At 38.9% G+C, this 17,264-nt stretch overlaps 1 protein-coding gene across 1 annotated transcript in view; it reads right to left on the reverse strand.

Moving 5' to 3' along the window:
• Positions 1-6,938: 6,938 nt before the first annotated feature.
• sobp.L (sine oculis binding protein homolog L homeolog) overlaps positions 6,939-17,264 on the reverse strand; it is a 105,589-nt gene continuing 95,263 nt past the window's right edge. The window contains exon 7 of the mRNA XM_018263335.2: positions 6,939-8,168. The gene's annotated coding sequence lies outside the window, so the exon portion shown is untranslated. The remainder of the gene's footprint in view (positions 8,169-17,264) is intronic.

Genomic DNA, 17,264 nt, shown 5'->3' on the forward strand with positions numbered 1-17,264 from the left:
TACTCCCTTCTAAATAGTTAAAGGCTGATAAAGAAAAAGAAACCTTTGGACCCGCATATCCACTTTTTATAGCCTTCTCTGCATGCAGTGTCGACTGGACCACCGGGTTACCAGGAAAACTCCCGGTGGGCCCAGGTGTCAGTGGGCCCCCCTGCTTCTAAACATTTAGCCTATTTCATGCCCATTCCCTATTTCTAGGCTAAATTTTAAAGAAAAGGCTAAAAAGATGGAATAATAGATTATAGTATGTAAAGAAAAGAGACTAGGAGAATAGAGGCTGAGCGAAGAAAGGAAGAAAAATAGTTCTGAGAGTGGGCCCATGGTCTAAGGTTTTTGGGTGGGCCCCTGGTGTCCCAGTCCGACGCTGTCTGCATGATCTGTTTATAGTTTTCTTCACTCTGTCTTTCAATCAGATTGTAACCATGTAAATAAAGATCTCCCTTAATTTATAAAGAAACTTCTATGTGGCAACTTATCAAAGCTTTGCACAGTCTCCAAAAACCACACTGACCGCACTACTAATGTCTAAATTATAACTTGCATTTATAAACAGCGAGTAGATACGTTTGTCCTCCTCCAACTGAAACCACACGGATTCCTACTACTGCAAGTTGGCTTGCTTGATATCAGGAAAAATATTCTTTTTACAGTGGACTAGATTTGTTAAAGTATTACCTCTGAATAGAAGATGCTTGTAGATGGCATTTTTATCACATTAAAACACAAACATTCATAAAAATGTATTCAAATACTGCTTTCAGTTTCAAGTAAAGTATAGAAGCTGTATGTTGACATGAAAAAATACTGAAAATGTGAAAATACATATACGTATATATGATACATTAGATAGCTTTAAGAAGGGGTTAATGGCTTTTTAGCAGGTGAGGGAATACAGGGTTATGGGAGATAGCTCATAGTACAAGTTGATCCAGGGACTAGTCCAATTGTCATTTTGGAGTCCGAATGGAATTTTTCCCCTCTGAGGCAAATTGGAGAGACTTCAAATTGAGTTTTTTTGCCTTCCTCTGGATTAACTAGCAGTTAGGCAGGTTACAATAGAGCTAAAAAGGTAAATCTTGATGAACGTGTGTCTTTTTTTACTATGTAAGGACAGTGCTTTACTCATGCATATTTTGTACTTGCTGATTCAATAGACACTTGCCTGCAGTACCTTATATTGCAATGTTCTGCGCCTTGCTCATAAATGATCCCTATTATCTGTTTGTTTTCTTTGTAAGGTGTTTATTGGATCCCATGAAAATGAATTGCAACCTTTCTCTCTTAAAGAAAGTTTAAAGGTAAACTCACAGGTAACATCATGTAATAGTGTCTGTTTAATATAGTGAATAAAGTACCCCCTCTTGTAAAATATAAGGATATTATTAGTTACCGAGGAGTTTCATGACCATATAAAAACACGAGGCTGAAGGCCGAGTGTTTTTATACAGGTCATGGAACTCCGAGGTAACTTCTAATATCCTCATATTTTACAACTGGGGGTACTTTATTTATTATAATACACAAATTTTAGTGAGTCATGTGACAGAAATGACATCACTACTCACCGTTTATAACTGATGACATCACTACTCACCGTTTATAAGGATATAATTTACAGGATATTCATGGCTTTTGTGTATTATATGGTAATATATAAAGAATAAATATGTGTTACTTGCCTTCAGGTTCTATAAGGCCAAGAAACTTTAGTTTTCAGTCCCACCAGGGCTTGATGCAGCTGACCACAAACTCCTCCTAGACATTCTGTACTCAGCTGGCATTCGTAACACTGCTCTTTCATGGTTACAAGCATATCTTTCTGACTTGCTTTCTGTAACTCTACATCTACTATGTTCCATCTCTCTGTTGGAGTTCCTCAAGGCTCTGTCTTGGGACTTTTGCTGTTGTCACTCTATACTACTCTGCTAAGAAAACTTAATTCAGTCGTTTGGACTTCAGTACCACCTTTATGCTGATGACACCCAACTCTACTTATCTACTCTTGATCTCACTCCTTCTGCCCTTTCAGCTGCTCCCCTATGGATATCCCTTTACTTGCTTTCCAATCTCCTCTAGAATTTAATTCAAATTACTAACACTCACATTCAAGGCCCTGAACAATGAAGCCCCTCCCTATATTTAATATATTCTGTTCTCAAAATACACTCCTTCGCGTAACCTTCGCTCTGCTTCTGACCTTTGCCTCTCTTTTCCTCTCATCACTTCAGCTGATTCTCATCTACAAGACTTCTCTTGGACTTCTGCTTTTCTCTGTAACCCTTTGCCTCGAGCTGTCAGACTTTCATCTTCCTTCCAAACATTCAAACTCTCCCTAAAGACCAACCTGTTTAGGGAAGCTTATTAAACGTTTGTCAATTAATCAGTCATATTATAAATCACAAATTTGATTCTAAAATCCTTATGTCTCAGTTGTACCCTAACCCTTTAGTTTGTAAACTCTCACAAGTAGGGCTCTCTAATTCTATTGTACTCTGTAAACCCTTGTTTGTTATTTACTGTTTGCTCCCTGTTCATTATCTAATGTAAAGCACTGTGTAACTTGTTGGTGCTATATAAAAAAAAGAGTATGATGATGATGAATTCTTTTTTTAAAGTGTAATGCCATATGTCATGTTGCGTTATGTGAATTTGGGTCATTTCACCATTCCTGTTGCTGAAAGGCATGTGGTTACATCTGCCTCAAACCCGCAGTATAGTGTTACACTCATATTTAGCTATACTACTCTGCAATGTAATTCTGGACTAGACTGACAATCACTGATCGTGATACTGTCTTTTCATTTTGGGATTTTGCTGATCCATCTGTGGTGCACGTTTCATGCCTTTGGCCAAGACAGAAATCCACGTATTATGTCCCCATGAAGTTCTCAGGAGATATCCTACCATTCATCAGTTCAGGACATCCACATTTCTATCCCTCTTACAGATCCTTCCTATTGTATCCTGTGAGTACAGCTGAAGTATGCGAGCCCATGTAACGCTTGTATGTAAGTTATATATAAAAAAAACAAATGTAGGAGTCACAAATAACGTGATTTTCATGGGAGAACAAGAATGTTTAAACAACACTTTAAAATATTGTTTAAACAACACTTTTGTATTGTCGTGTAGGCACAAATAAAATATTTTAATTTGAGTGTAATGCCACTTTATACTGAAATCCAGCAGGATCAAGCAGTATTCCTTTCTTTAAAGCATCAAAATCAATTCCATGTCCGGTAACACTAATAGAACTTGATTTATGCTCAAATCTAGGATGCACTGAATCCAGAATTTGGTTTGGTATTTGGCCAGGATTTGGCCAAATCCTCGTGCCAGGCTGAACCGAATCTGAATCCTTAAAATCATGTGACTTTTTGTCACAAAACAAGGAAGTAAAAACATTTTCAACTGCACACTGCGCAATTGGTTCTCTTTTTCCCTCCCGTCCCTGATTTCCAGATTTGGTTTGGAATTTGCCAAACCTTCAGGGTTCGGCTGAATCCAAAATAGTGGATTTGGTGCATACCAGCTCAGCACAATGACATTCTATAATCTGGGGGCTCCTAACTGACTGTCCTTAGTCTTCATCTAAACTAAGAATGAGCGCTGGCCGCAAAGTCTTTGGGTGCCAGTGCAATTCTTGCTTTATAGTACAGGTATAGGAACAGTTTTCTGAAAACCAATTATCCAGAAAGCAATGAATTATGAATGAGTTCCCACCTGTTCGGTTTTGACCCGAACAGTTCGGTTTTTGTAAGGCCTGTTCGGTTCTGAACTTTCTGTTCGGTTTTTCTGTTCTTATGAAACCTGAACAATAATCTGACCTTTCTTATTATCACAGATACAAAAAAAAGCAAATGAATCAAAAATAATTGTTTTTTTCTAAATTAGCATTGCTGTATTTCAGAGCTTTCTGGATAACTGATGTCTGTATAATAGATCTCTTACCTGTAATTAAAGGATTGAGCTTAATCATCAAGCAGAATATCGCTAGAGATAGGGTTGCCACCTATGTAGTTTTGAACTGGGCTTCAACACTTTAAAACATTGGATAGAAATCCAGCCAGTTGCATCTAAGTGATGCAATGACCTTGCCCTGGTGTCATCATAACTCCATCAACATCATTGTGCCCTCCTCTGATGTCATCATGCCTGTTCCTACATCACTGCCCCACCCCCAATGTTATCTGCCCACCCCTGTGTTCGGGTTTAGCCATCAGCAAAGGTGGCAACCCTAGTCGTCTCCCATAGACATCATTATAATTAAATAATCCATTTTACTCTGTAAGAACAAAGCAGTACTTTGTACTTGATCGCAACTAACATATAATTAATCGTTATTGGTGGGAAAACAATTCTGTTGGGTTTATTTAATGTTTAAATGATTTTTAGCAGACTTAGGGACAGATTTATGTGAGTTTAGAATTTAAAAAATAAAAACTCACTCAAGTTCTATTCATTCCTCTGGGATTTTTAGAAATGTATTTATCAAATGGAGTTCTAACTTTTACCCATAGATAAATACAATTCCTAAAATCACATAGGAATAAATAGAACATGGGTGAGTTTTTTTTTATTAAGCTCTAAACTCAACTTTTGATAAATTTGATAAACTTAAGGTATGAAGTTTCAAATTACGAAAAGATCCATTCTGGGTAACAGGTCCCATACCTATACTTTATAGGGCTTATACAGTATATGATGATGCAGCAGTATTTTGCAGATTTCCAGGGTAATTGTAAATGATGTAACATGCATTCGATACACTAATGTGAATGGTTAATGGTGTGTTTGCATTGCATCATTGCGGGTGTAAATTATGTCAGTTATAGCTCAGCAACAAATGGTGTTATCATCAGGTTCATCAGTGCAAAACAGTTGTATATATACAGTAAGTTCAGCATCCAAGCAACCCTTGTAATACTGTATGTTTTCAAGGCAGGTGTCTATTTTAGGACTCCCTTTCATTTGTGTACTCTACCTTTCACTTCAGAGGAACAGTTACCTGTATTTTGGTGCAAGATTCAAATATCATATCTATATTCAAAATATAATATCAGACATGGGGCTAGACATATTGTCAATTTCCCAGCTGCCCCAAATCATGTGACTTATGCTCTGATAAACTTCAATCACTCTTTACTGCTGTACTGCAAGTTGGAGTGATATCAACCCCTCCCTTCCCCCCCCCCCAGCAGCCAAACAAAAGAACAATGGGAAGGTAACCAGATAACAGCTCCCTAACACAAGATAACAGCTGCAGGGGTGCTTCGCCAATGAGGCGAGTTGAGGCTGTCGCCTCAGGCTGCAGCGCCCCCACTAGGTACCAGGGGCAGCAAAAATGCTGCTCCTGGTATCTTAAGCTGCTGCCCCAGGCAGCGGAGGGGCCAGGATCGCCCCTGAACAGCTGCCTGGTAGATCTAAGAACAACACTCAATAGACACATTCAGTTACATTGAGAAAGAAAAACAGCAGCCTGCCAGAAAGCATTTCTCTCCTAAAGTGCAGGCACAAGTCACATGACCAGGGGCAGCTGGGAAATTGACAAAATGTCTAGCCCCATGTCAGATTTCAAAAATGAATATAAAAAAAATCTGTTTACTCTTTTGAGAAATGGATTTCAGTGCAGAATTCTGCTGGAGTAACACTTTTAACTGATGCGTTTTGAAAAAAACATGTTTTCCGAAGACAGGATCCCTTTAAGGAAATCTACCCCCTTTCCAAATTCATTCAAATATGTACAAGACAACAATATGGTTCTGGTGACTTTTAGGCTACGGACACACAGAGGCAGAAAACCGCTGGCCGATTTCTGCCCTACCACAGGCAGTCGCCGCCTCTCTCTTCAGCCAGGACCAGAAGATGGCGGATCACCGCTCCTCGTCTGTCTGCATCCAGAAGCATTGTTTATTGCTTATTTCAGCGCCAAAACATTACTTTTTGCATTTTGCACCGAAATCCGCCCTGAGCCTTCAGAACAAGGGGAGCAGCAGGGGCAGTGGATTCTCTGCCTGTGTAGAATCCGTATTCACAAAGTGTCATCTGGCCCTAGCCTTCCTCATTGAATCTGCTTGACGCAAACAAACTTTGGCAGATTTCAGCTCAAAATGCAGAGGTTTCGCGGCTCTTTGCCAAAAACCACAGAGTCTGTTTGCACCAAGCCGATTCAATGAGGAAGAGGGAAGAACAAGCTACTGTTCGCAGTAGGGCAGAAATCAGCTAGCGGGTTTCTGCTAGGGGTTTTCTGCCCCCGTGTGGCACTAGCCTTAACCTCCAAATGACCAGAGAAAACGGATTTTCCTAGCACTGGAAGCATCATGTGACCACACTAGCACTGAAGTGGTTAATCACTTTCCATGCACACCATGGCACCTTTCAGACTGTGGGCTTATTGTCAATAAATGCAATTCAGGATATTTTCTGCAGAATCATGGGTTATCTTTTAATTCTGGAAACATTTTGGATATATCTTCTGTTCCCAGCAGGATCAACATTACAACTTTGGAAACATGAAACATGAAAGAAAGATACTGTCATTTGATATAACAAGCCATGAAATCATAGTTGAAATCATGTTAATAAATAAAGAATAATTTCTAAACAGTAGCTTAAACTGTTAAGTGAATTTTTTTTTTTACAAAGGAAGCTATAGAAATACAGTATGTACAATAGTAATAACAGTACACATACACTAGAAAAGCTTTTATGCCCAAATTCTTCCTGCACAGAATGCCGTTACGTTGAATTCACGTCTTTTATAAAATACGTGTCTGCTTCAAACAGCAGACACTGTGCAGAATTATGTGAGCACATGCTTTATTAGAATTAGTAAACATTTACACTGGATCACAATGTGATTTTTTTTTTTTTTTTAATGAGACTTCTGAAAACCTGTATCTAAAAATAAAAAAGTACATTACATCAGCTCCGCTTGGTTTTTTTTTTTCATTTTCTTTATGTTTTTTTAATGTTCAGTGCCAGCATACATGCTCTAAACTAGTGTAATTTTGGACTCTTGGCTACATCTGTACAAGTGCACACAAGTTACTGTGAATTCTACCCTGTTATCCTTTGACCAGTGACTGAGGATTGAATTGCACATTTCTCTTAATCGAGACAGAAGTAAGCAAACACTGAAACAGAATACTCAGCAGGAAAAGCAAGTGGGTTGTACTACACACAGGGGTGTCTGGGGAAAAAAAATCCACTTTGTCCCCCATTCCGTCACTGGCATGCCCATACTATTCCAATTACTATGAAAAGGGCTCTGTATATGTGGAGAGATTGTATTGCTGGCTTCCTGGATCACTGAAAACTATCAGGGGTGAAATTTCATCCATATCTACTATGACGCTCTGCAAATATCTCCTCCCTTCCCCCTTGGATTATTTTACACCTTAAGGGAATTTTGGTCTTTAGCTTAATGCTTTTTCCTCTGTTCCTGATTGGGGTGCCATTTAGGGGGAGTTCACTTAAAGAAAGTGGAGGAGAATAAACATTTGCAGATCTCCTTTTGCCATCTAGCCTGTACAAAAAAACCACAATATAAACTATTCATTCTGCTCTGTACTCAGGATTCAAATACATACAGCCTAATACTGAAAATATGGCATTAGATTTAAAGGTGGCCTTTCTTTAAAAAAAAACAAAAAAACATTAGCCAATAAAATGGTTAAAATTCTTTGATTAAAAGTGCATTTTGGGTAAGAAAGAGATGACTTTGAAGTCTTGCTACTCCAGTACAAAACCTTTTACCCTTTTAAACAGTTCTATTAACTAACGCAAAGTACAATTTTCATTGTAGCAGCAAAACCATAACAGTCTTAAAAAAAAAGCTGAAGTTCACTTTACTTCCAGTCGTAGGTTTAGAAAACAATGGCATTGGGAGGGTGAGTACTGTGTTGGTCCATATGCTTGAGAAAACACACCGGGTAAAATAAAGGCAGGCTCACTTGCTGGGTAGTATAAAGTGAGGAATGATCATCATCCTATGAATCCAGATTGAAAGGTTTTTCTTGCAAAATCAGGTGATAGGCAAAAGCTGCAGAAAACTTTCTTAGCCTGGGCAGAAGGTAAGATGGTATGGACCAGCTGGTGACATTTGGTGGAGATATATAGTTACACTGCTCCCTTTCTGTATGCAAGATACTCTGTCATTCAGCATCCTAAAAGACACAGACAAGTACAGATTAGCAAAAAGCATTTCTTAAAATATATATATTATTATGTGAATGGGAAGTTTTACTTGTTATAATATCACTAAGACTAAGTATATACTTATACTGTAAGCACTAAAAGTGACTGTGTAGCCATATATTTAGGTTTTCCACCTTTGTTTCTTGGAAGGTCTGGACAGGGGACAGCAATGATGTTATTATTATTAACATGTATTTTTAGAGCGCCAACATATTGCGCAGAGCTGTGTAAGGGGGGGAGTTGATTACACCAGGGGCGGGGTGGCAATGATGTTAGGGGTGGAGCTGATTACACCAGGGGCGGGGCCAGGGGCAGCAGCCAGTGATTGGCTGAATCAGAGCAGAGCCTAAGTTTCAGATCTCTTGAAAAACAGACAAGCAAGCCTACATATATTGTACAGCTCACTCGACTGATTCAAATAATGGATGTGCCATGTAGTTGAACTGCTACTGAGAAAGGTCACAACAATTATTGGTACTGCTATTTTTCTCCTGCTCTGGGTTGCGAAGCACTTGCACACAATTCAACCAAAACACTGCTGTTTGAAATGCAAAATCAATTTAAGGAAATGATCATTATAATTGGCTTAAAAAATTATTGCTTGTGACCAGTGACATAATTATAGAGAAAGCAGACTCCTCAGTAATGGGGGGAGGGAGGCTGGGGAACAGGTGGGGCGCAACTCCTCTTTATTTACCAGTCAGCTTCCTTTATAGCTGTAGAAATCCCCCCTCCTCAGCCGCTCTACTAGCCGGATGGGTAGTGCAGAGGGTGGTCACTGTACTCCATAGATTTTTTGGCAGGGGGCCCCATGTGGGGTAGTTACACCACTGCTTGTGACCGATACCACAGCTTACATTTAACTAAAAACTACCACTGCAGTTAGAGTTAAGGCCTAAGGATTATTACCAACATAACAAGACAGGAATCATACACATTATTAATGCAATTCCAGGAAGGTTCATCATAATGTGATCAGACAGACACTGAACACAATCTTGATTGCCTATGCATTTTTATGGAGCAGCATGGATCCATGCACACTATGCAGTTTATCTTGGTGTTTTGGTGGATGAGTAAGCAGTTGTGTGCAAAACTTAATATAGTGCTGGCTAGTGCAATGCACTCAATCAATTTAACACTTTAGTGCATTATCCATATCTTACTGTGGTATTATTGGTATGTCTAGGGTTAAATCCAGTACATATGTCAATGTAAAAAATATATGGCTTGATTTAATGCAATGGGCAGAAAGTCCATTTCCTATATTGATATTACAAGTGTGACATTGTTCTTTATTTCTAACAGTATTGCTGGCATGTGTGGGGTTACACCATATTGCCAACGTGTCTGGGGTTTATATCATGCACAAAACACTTCTCCTGCCATTTAATCTTGATCTGTATGTGGTATCCTGAATACTTAAACTGTCTGTCCAGAGCCCGCATTCTAATTGTGGATAACAGTAGTTTTTTTTAAAAAAAATTCCCCCCCCCAGTGCTAGGCTTCCCGCAGCCACTTCCTGTCACTCTAATGAGCATAATGAAAAGCTGCCCCGACTGGACCGTGAGCTGCCGGGTAGCCTAGCGCTGGTAGGGGGGGCATTTTTTTTATCCGTGCTAGCCCACAAATTTGGTTGGGGATAACATTTTTACCCAACAGGTGCCATTTAAACTGCTAAAAATAGAAAATGAATGGAAAGTGCTCAGAGTAGTACACCAAGTAAGTTTACACTCATTTTTTTTGTTTAGATCCACTGTAAAGGGGGGAGTACACATATTAAGTTTAAGAATGATATAGTCAGTAATTTTTTTGAGTTGCAAAAAAATCTAATTAGTCCTAATATTTGTATCTAGGGTTGCCACTTTTTCTTTTGGCCAACACTGACCAATGCTATATGGGCTGGGTCTGTGAGAGCTGTAACATCACAGGGAGGAGTTGTGACACAGTAGGAACAGAGTCATGACATTACAGGAGCTGGGCTAAATTAGCAAGGGTTTGGGGGGGAATATAGGGGGAGGGAAGAGAGACAATTGGGGTGGTTTGAAGGTGGCCCATGGCCCAACAACTAGGGATTACAATTTACCTGCACTTGTTAAATTTGTAATACTGGCCTTGGCTGGCATTTTACTAACCCAATTGGTATCACTTTTTGCTTGGACCAACTCCTATGCATCTTCCTGTCTACCATTTAATCAACTACCTGGTTGTTAATGTAAGTGGGATCCTAGCAACTAAAACATTTTAAATTCCAAATTGGAAAGCTGCAGAACATACTGTAACATGCAATCAAATAAAAAGCACAAGGAACAAAAAAAAAGACCAAATAAAAATTGTCTTTGAATAACCTCCTTCATCATACTAAGTAAAAATGCCCTATAAATGAAATGCTAAACTTCAGGTCAGTTCATCAAAGTGAATGCATCTGCTATTCTGTGACATTATACTATAAAACAGATGTCCCCTAGAATGCATTTATTGACACTTTTCTGTGTTCACCTGTAATATTTACAAATCTTTCAAGACCATCATTTATAAACAGTCATAAGACCAATGTCTAGAAGTGAAATCAGTCAAGTCTGCTCAGTACAGGTTTGCAAACTGCATATACTATACTGTATTACATATATTAGTCTGAAAAATGTTGTATGTTTGGTACAGCAGTGCCAACAATAATATGGGACAGTCAAGCTCTGCAGGTTCTGGAAAACTCTTGGAATAGAAGGGCTACATAAATGTTATGTTTGAAAAATGAGGTATGTTTGAAATGATCTGCAAACGGTTTTAATAAGAGAGAAAAACTTCATAAAAATGTATAATTTAAAATGAAAAGAGAACTTAAATATGATAGGCAAGGGCAGTAATTTAAGTGCTTTAATACATCTCACCAACCTTTTAATGTACTTAATAATACTTTTAATACATGCAATGCTGTATATATCGCTAAGATTGCCAGCGTTAACGTTTTCAGTGACTTCGCTGATTTACTAACGGGCGTAGGCCTTACTTCCCTAGCAAAGGAGACAGACTTTGCACTCTATTGCCAGGCGAATTTTCGCTCTGGCAAATGGACGTTACTCTGCAAATTCCCTAAGATGCGGCTTTTACTGAACGTTACCTGATTCGCCAGACTTGCCTTCGCCAGCTCAGACCAGGCAAAGTACACTGGAGTGCATAGATCTTCCTCATTCTTCTGTTACTTACATCATATTTTTTAGTGGAAAAAGCTCCTAAATCCAAAAAACACTGGTGTCTTTTCCTTTTTTCAGAGTGATAGCCTGCAAAAGTCCTTAAATTTTCTTTTGGGTAACCGGGTTCCCCCATACATTTCTAACAAATGTAACATAAACTAGTGTGCTCATGTGTACAGGCCTGGATTTGTGGAAAGGCCCAGGCCTGGGGTGGCAGGATTTTAGGGGGGCGGCATGCTGTCCAACCACACCCACATTGGTTCAAAAACACTGGGGCTGTGCTGGAGATACAATCGTTTTTTAAATTTCCCGTGCGCAAATCCCAATTGCTCCTGTCCAGATGATGAAAATTTTCATGAATAAAGGGGAGGGTACAGGAACGACGAACGGCAGTGGGCCTAGGGGCGCTCACTATGTAAATCCGGCCCTGCATGTGTAGGGCATTATAACAACTCTATTTTCTTTATTAAGGTTCCCTGGACTTGTGTAATATAATGTATTTGCTGCAACATATACGTCCATTCAACTTTAAATTTCCCGCCGTATGCAAATTAACCTGAGTGAAGACCTCTTACGAAGTTGCACGAGGCATAAGTGAACATTAGTGCATCTTCAATTTGCTCGCATTGCCGAAGTAACGCTAGAGAAAATTTGCCAGTGTTCGGCACCTTGGATGCATTTCGCATTTTAGTAAATTAGCGTTGTCTGAGCGAATTTTTGCCTGGCGAAGTGTTTCGATGGCTGCGAAGCTGTTGCTGCGAATTTTCACCTCTTAGTAAATTTACCATGTTGATGGAATGCTACTAGTGTGACTTTACTCTTGAGTAAAACAATCAATTAAGTTTAGTTATTAAGACTCAAAATCTGATGGGTTAGGTTTAGGATACTTCTCTAGTCTAATATTTACACAAATGTTACAAATCTGCCCAGAGATGTAACCTTCGGGGCCCAGGACCCCCCGTATTGAAATTTCCCTAGCCCCCCACATGGGTTGAGGCAGAAGCAACCCCTGCGGTATGCATGTGCATAGAGCTAGCTTGTTCCATTATATTACTAATATTAAATTAGTTGACGTCTTTCCGTGAGGTAATAAAACTAAATAGAAAATCAGTAAAGGCAATTAAGCTTCTCTCTGCTTGTGTCAACTGGACATTAGCTCATCACAACCCTACTGTACATCCCTGAAATGTCATTCTAATCTGCTTCCTGGTCATAACAGGAAATGGATCCCCCCACTCACCTAGCAAAAAAAACCATTTTAAGATACATTTTCACAGACGTGATTTTGATTTAAAGCAGATTCTCTCTACTACAGAAAGTTAGTCAGTGGTATTTCAAAATGATTGTTATCCAGAAACAATGCTTTGCTGTTCGCCAGGCTGGCACAATGTCTTTAAATAGATGCTAATTAGCTTTAATTGCTTCATTATGTGTATAACTGGAAAGCAACATTGTATAATGCTGTAAACAACAGCAGTGTATAATTGCTGCTATTTTTTTAAATAAGTAGTGACAATGCATTGCCTATTATTACAGAGTGCTTTGTATAAATACATGCAAATGATAGACCAGATTATTGCTTCCAGTAGATTCACCCTACTCCAAAAATTATATATATGTTCTAAGGAACTTGGATGCAATAAACAAATGCTGATTTCCTTGTTTTCACCTTTAATCCAAGGATAATATTAACAGCAAACAAAAGTATTAAGTTATGTTAAACTATGACAAATTGACATAAGCAAATGCCATGTGTGATCCTATCTTTTAAAATGTACAAATACATTTTAGATTTTTAGATTTTGATTTTATAGACTAACTGCTCACTCTGCGGCGGCTAAAATGAAAAAACGCCAGCGCTAATCACATGCGGCGATTCATTTTCCGAAGTTTCCTCGTGAGGCAACTTCGGAAACGAACCGCAGCGTGTGATTGGCGCCAGAGTTTTTTTATTTTAGCTGGCGCAGAGTGAGGGAAGACGTTTGGGGAGATTGGTCGCCACAAAGACGATGCGATTAGTCGCCAGGCAACCAAATCTCCCCAAACGCCCAGTGTGGCCTTACCCTTAGGCCGTTGGTGGGGGAAATGGAGGGAGGGGTGATATCACTCCAACTTGTAAGCAGTAAAGAGTGACTGAAATTTATCAGAGCACAAGTCACATGACAGGGGGCAGCTGGGAAATTTACAGTGTATCTAGCGCCAATTCAGATTTCAAAATTAAATATAAAAAAATCTGTTTGCTCTTTTGCAAAAGTCTGCTGCAGCAGCTCTATTAACTGATGCATTTTGAAAAAAAAAAGTTCCTATGACAGTATCCCTTTAACTTCTATAAAAAATTAGCATAGTTATCTTAGCTTTTTCACGGCACTTGCACAGCTGACACTGATAAACAGTCGCCTATCTACAAAGCTCCAAACAAGGGCATTCTGCCAATAAAGTATCACAGACGGCACAAAGAAGTTGATTTATTTCTCCTTTGTAAAATGTCTGCAAAAGGAGAGCAATAGATTTGTCAAAGAGAAATGTCCCGTTGTTCTCAATCTGTGCAGTCGATTGCAATGGGATTGTAGCCAGTCGTCCTCACTGAAAATGAAATCATTTGCCATATTATTGAAAGAATGACATGCTTTCTGTGTTTTGGTACAAACAGAACTACATTTTAAGACCTTTGTGGGTTGTCTCATCAGGTAAACTAATGTTAAAGCCACTAAAAGAGTGGTTGGTAGAGCATGGTGACTGACACACCAACAGTGACTGACATACACCGCACATATTGCTTATAGCACTTTTGTCCCTTCTTGTAAAGTTACATTAATTGGATTATTACTGACCACCTATGCATAAAATGCTACTTAAGCTCCATTTTACCTATGAAAAGTAGAATGGTTTTGCAAGATCCACCTATTAAGGAGGATACTCAGTGGATTCTGCTGGTGTGTGTGTGTGCTGAGGGCCCAGGTTCTTTTTTTTTTTCTCTAATTCCTTATTTAACCTTATCCAGAATGCTTTAACTTACATGAAAATCATCTCCGGTAGAGTCCATTTCAATCAAATTAACATTTTAAAAAAGAGTTTATTTTTCTCTTTAATAATAAAACAGTACATTGCACTTGATCCTAACAAAGATATAATTCATCCTTATTGGAGGCAAAACAATCCTAGATGGTTTATTATCTATTTAAATGATTTTTTAGTAGACTTAAAGCCTGATGATCTAAATAATGGAAAGATCACTTATTGAGAAAACCCCAGATACTGAGCATTCTGGATAACAGGTCCCCTACCTGTACATTGTTTGTGATCTTGCATATTCCCCCCAGACTCTTAGACATAATATGATGTACTAGATGATACTGTTTGGTGTCTCTGTGCACTTATTGCACACACTGTGTTTTGTTCGTCACTGTACCTAAAATAAAAACAAACATATTCACAACATATTCCTTGTGGATATGTCTAATGGAGTGCCTGCATATTATTAAACTTTTCTTTTCCTTTTTGAAGGTTTTACTGGCTTGTAATGTCAGCCTTACCTAAGCTGCCATTGTTTTTCTAGCTGGCTGGCTACAAGCTTTCTTATCACAGGATGCCAGAAGGAAGAACAGCAAGCTCAAGTGCCTGCAGAACATCACAGGGAGCACGACTAGCCAGACCTGTTCTTCACAGCGTAAATAGAGTGCTACATCAGATATACTGTATGCCTACACACTGTAGGAAGGAAATTGTCAGTGAATAATAGCCTTATAAAGTGAAATGTTTGAAAAGTTAAAAAGACCGATTATAGACATGTTCCACTGAACAGCAACTGTTCTAATGTGAAAATCAACATTGTTACATTCCATGGAAGGAAGCCAAAAGAAGGTCCAATAAAGACTGTAACGTATTCAAAATTTTGTGGAAATTCCCTGTAAAATCAGGTGACTGAAGAAAACTGCAAGGCCAGACCATAACAAAAGTTAGATCATACTGGTGTACTTACAGTATATATACAGTATATAAGTAGGAAGCAGACTCCTGCAGTTGCAGGGGGACTGTTAAACAATTTTAGTGATGTCTTACTGTATATTTTGCTTGTGGCATGAAAATACACTACTTTATTGTGCTTGCACTCACTCACTTGCTCTGCTTAATACTTGTTTTGTGGCTGCAAGTGGGATAGGGGCAAACCATGGGCTAGATGAATACTATCAAATGATGGACTTCCTACCTTCTCTGGCTGGGCCCTCCCTCCTCCCCACTGCTGCGTTGCTGTATAGACTAATGATGCGTGTCCTTAGCAACAGGTGGTGGATAGTGATGGGCAGCGAAAATTTGTCTAAATGCACTGAAGTCTGGATGACAACATTTTATTGCATCGCAACAATTTTTTTCACCCATTGGAGTCATTTTCGTGGAAAAACTGGTTTCTTATTTAAGAAAAAACTTCAATGGACAAACTCGATTCTGCAAGTTCAGTGTTGAGTTTTCAGAGAAAAAACTTGAATCGCTAGAATTGTTACATTTTTCGGCCAAAACCCTCCGAAAAAAAAACTTCTACATGACCTTGACAGGTTTTAGATGGTGTATTTTTGGGTCCGAGCTATTTCCAGGGCCGGGGTATAATACATCTTGAAGATATGATTTTTGACCAAAAAATCACCTTAAAAACTTGAATTTTTGTGGAGAACACAACTCGATTCTTAATTAATTGGCCCCTGAATGTGGCAAATATATTCCTTCATGGGGCCCTCCCCTTCCAATTGTTAGGTGGTGTGGCTTCAGGAGTGAACTGGCATTTGAGTGCCCTATTGCTGGGGGGGGCATATATTTTTTTGCAGGGGGGCCCTGTGACTCGTTACGCCATTGACTATTCTACAAAGAGACCCAAAGCACCCCAGAAACTTTAAGAAACCTAGGGTGCAGAAAGTATGCTAGGATTCCAAGGAACTAGGGAGTGCTTTTTTTTGAATGTTTCAAGCCACTGGCAAGTAGAAACAGCTTGAGAACAGTGAAATGTGTGGGTTAACTGAGCACACAGTACTATATCTCAGTACTCCATGTACTCCATGTAATCAGGGTTGAATCCTTAATGCAATATTGCTTGATTAAACTGTTTTCCCAGCTCTCCCATTCAATACAAACTCCACCTGATCTGTGTTAATTGGGCTCCATGTTCCTTTGTTTCTATAACAGGATTTTTACCATTTCATAACAACTAAGCAACACTGGGAGTCAGCACTGAGCAAGTTTTCAGCCGAGCGGTAACTCAGCTGAAGATAGAACAATGAGTACAAACATTTGATAGGTTGCCATGTTTAACAGACCATGTGTAAATTTGCCCAGTGTTGATAAATGAGATCCATTATGTCCTCTCCATATTTGATTTTTGGACTATAACAAAGCCAAAATCACATAATAATCCGCATATGTAACAGCAAGATGACTGATATAGAGCAGGTAATCATTCTCACTGGTGAATTATAATGTATCTACAATTATATTTTATTATCACTGGTGAATTTTCATTGTATGTGTAATTAATTTTTGGTATTTTCTATAGAAAATTAGGCGACACAGTGGGACAGGTTTATTTGATGGGGTTTGATCCCCTTTAAGTTACTGGCTAGAGGGCACAGTGGGATGGGCTATGGTTTGGGTTCCCCTTTGTTGAAGCCTTCCAGCTGATGTTAAAAATACATATGAATATAAAAGTACCAGCAACTCAACCAGCCTAAGTAAGGAGAAGTAATCCTAATTCAGTATTGGATAATATTTGTCTCATACCATGGAATGCCACATTTTGGATATTGGGTATTTATTTTTAATAAGTCATGATGGACCCATGATTATATTGCATAAGCCACATTATTTGCATGAAGACGCATATTATTTTGC

The sequence above is a fragment of the Xenopus laevis genome, chromosome 5L (assembly GCF_017654675.1).
Source record: "Xenopus laevis strain J_2021 chromosome 5L, Xenopus_laevis_v10.1, whole genome shotgun sequence".
NCBI lineage: Eukaryota > Metazoa > Chordata > Amphibia > Anura > Pipidae > Xenopus > Xenopus laevis.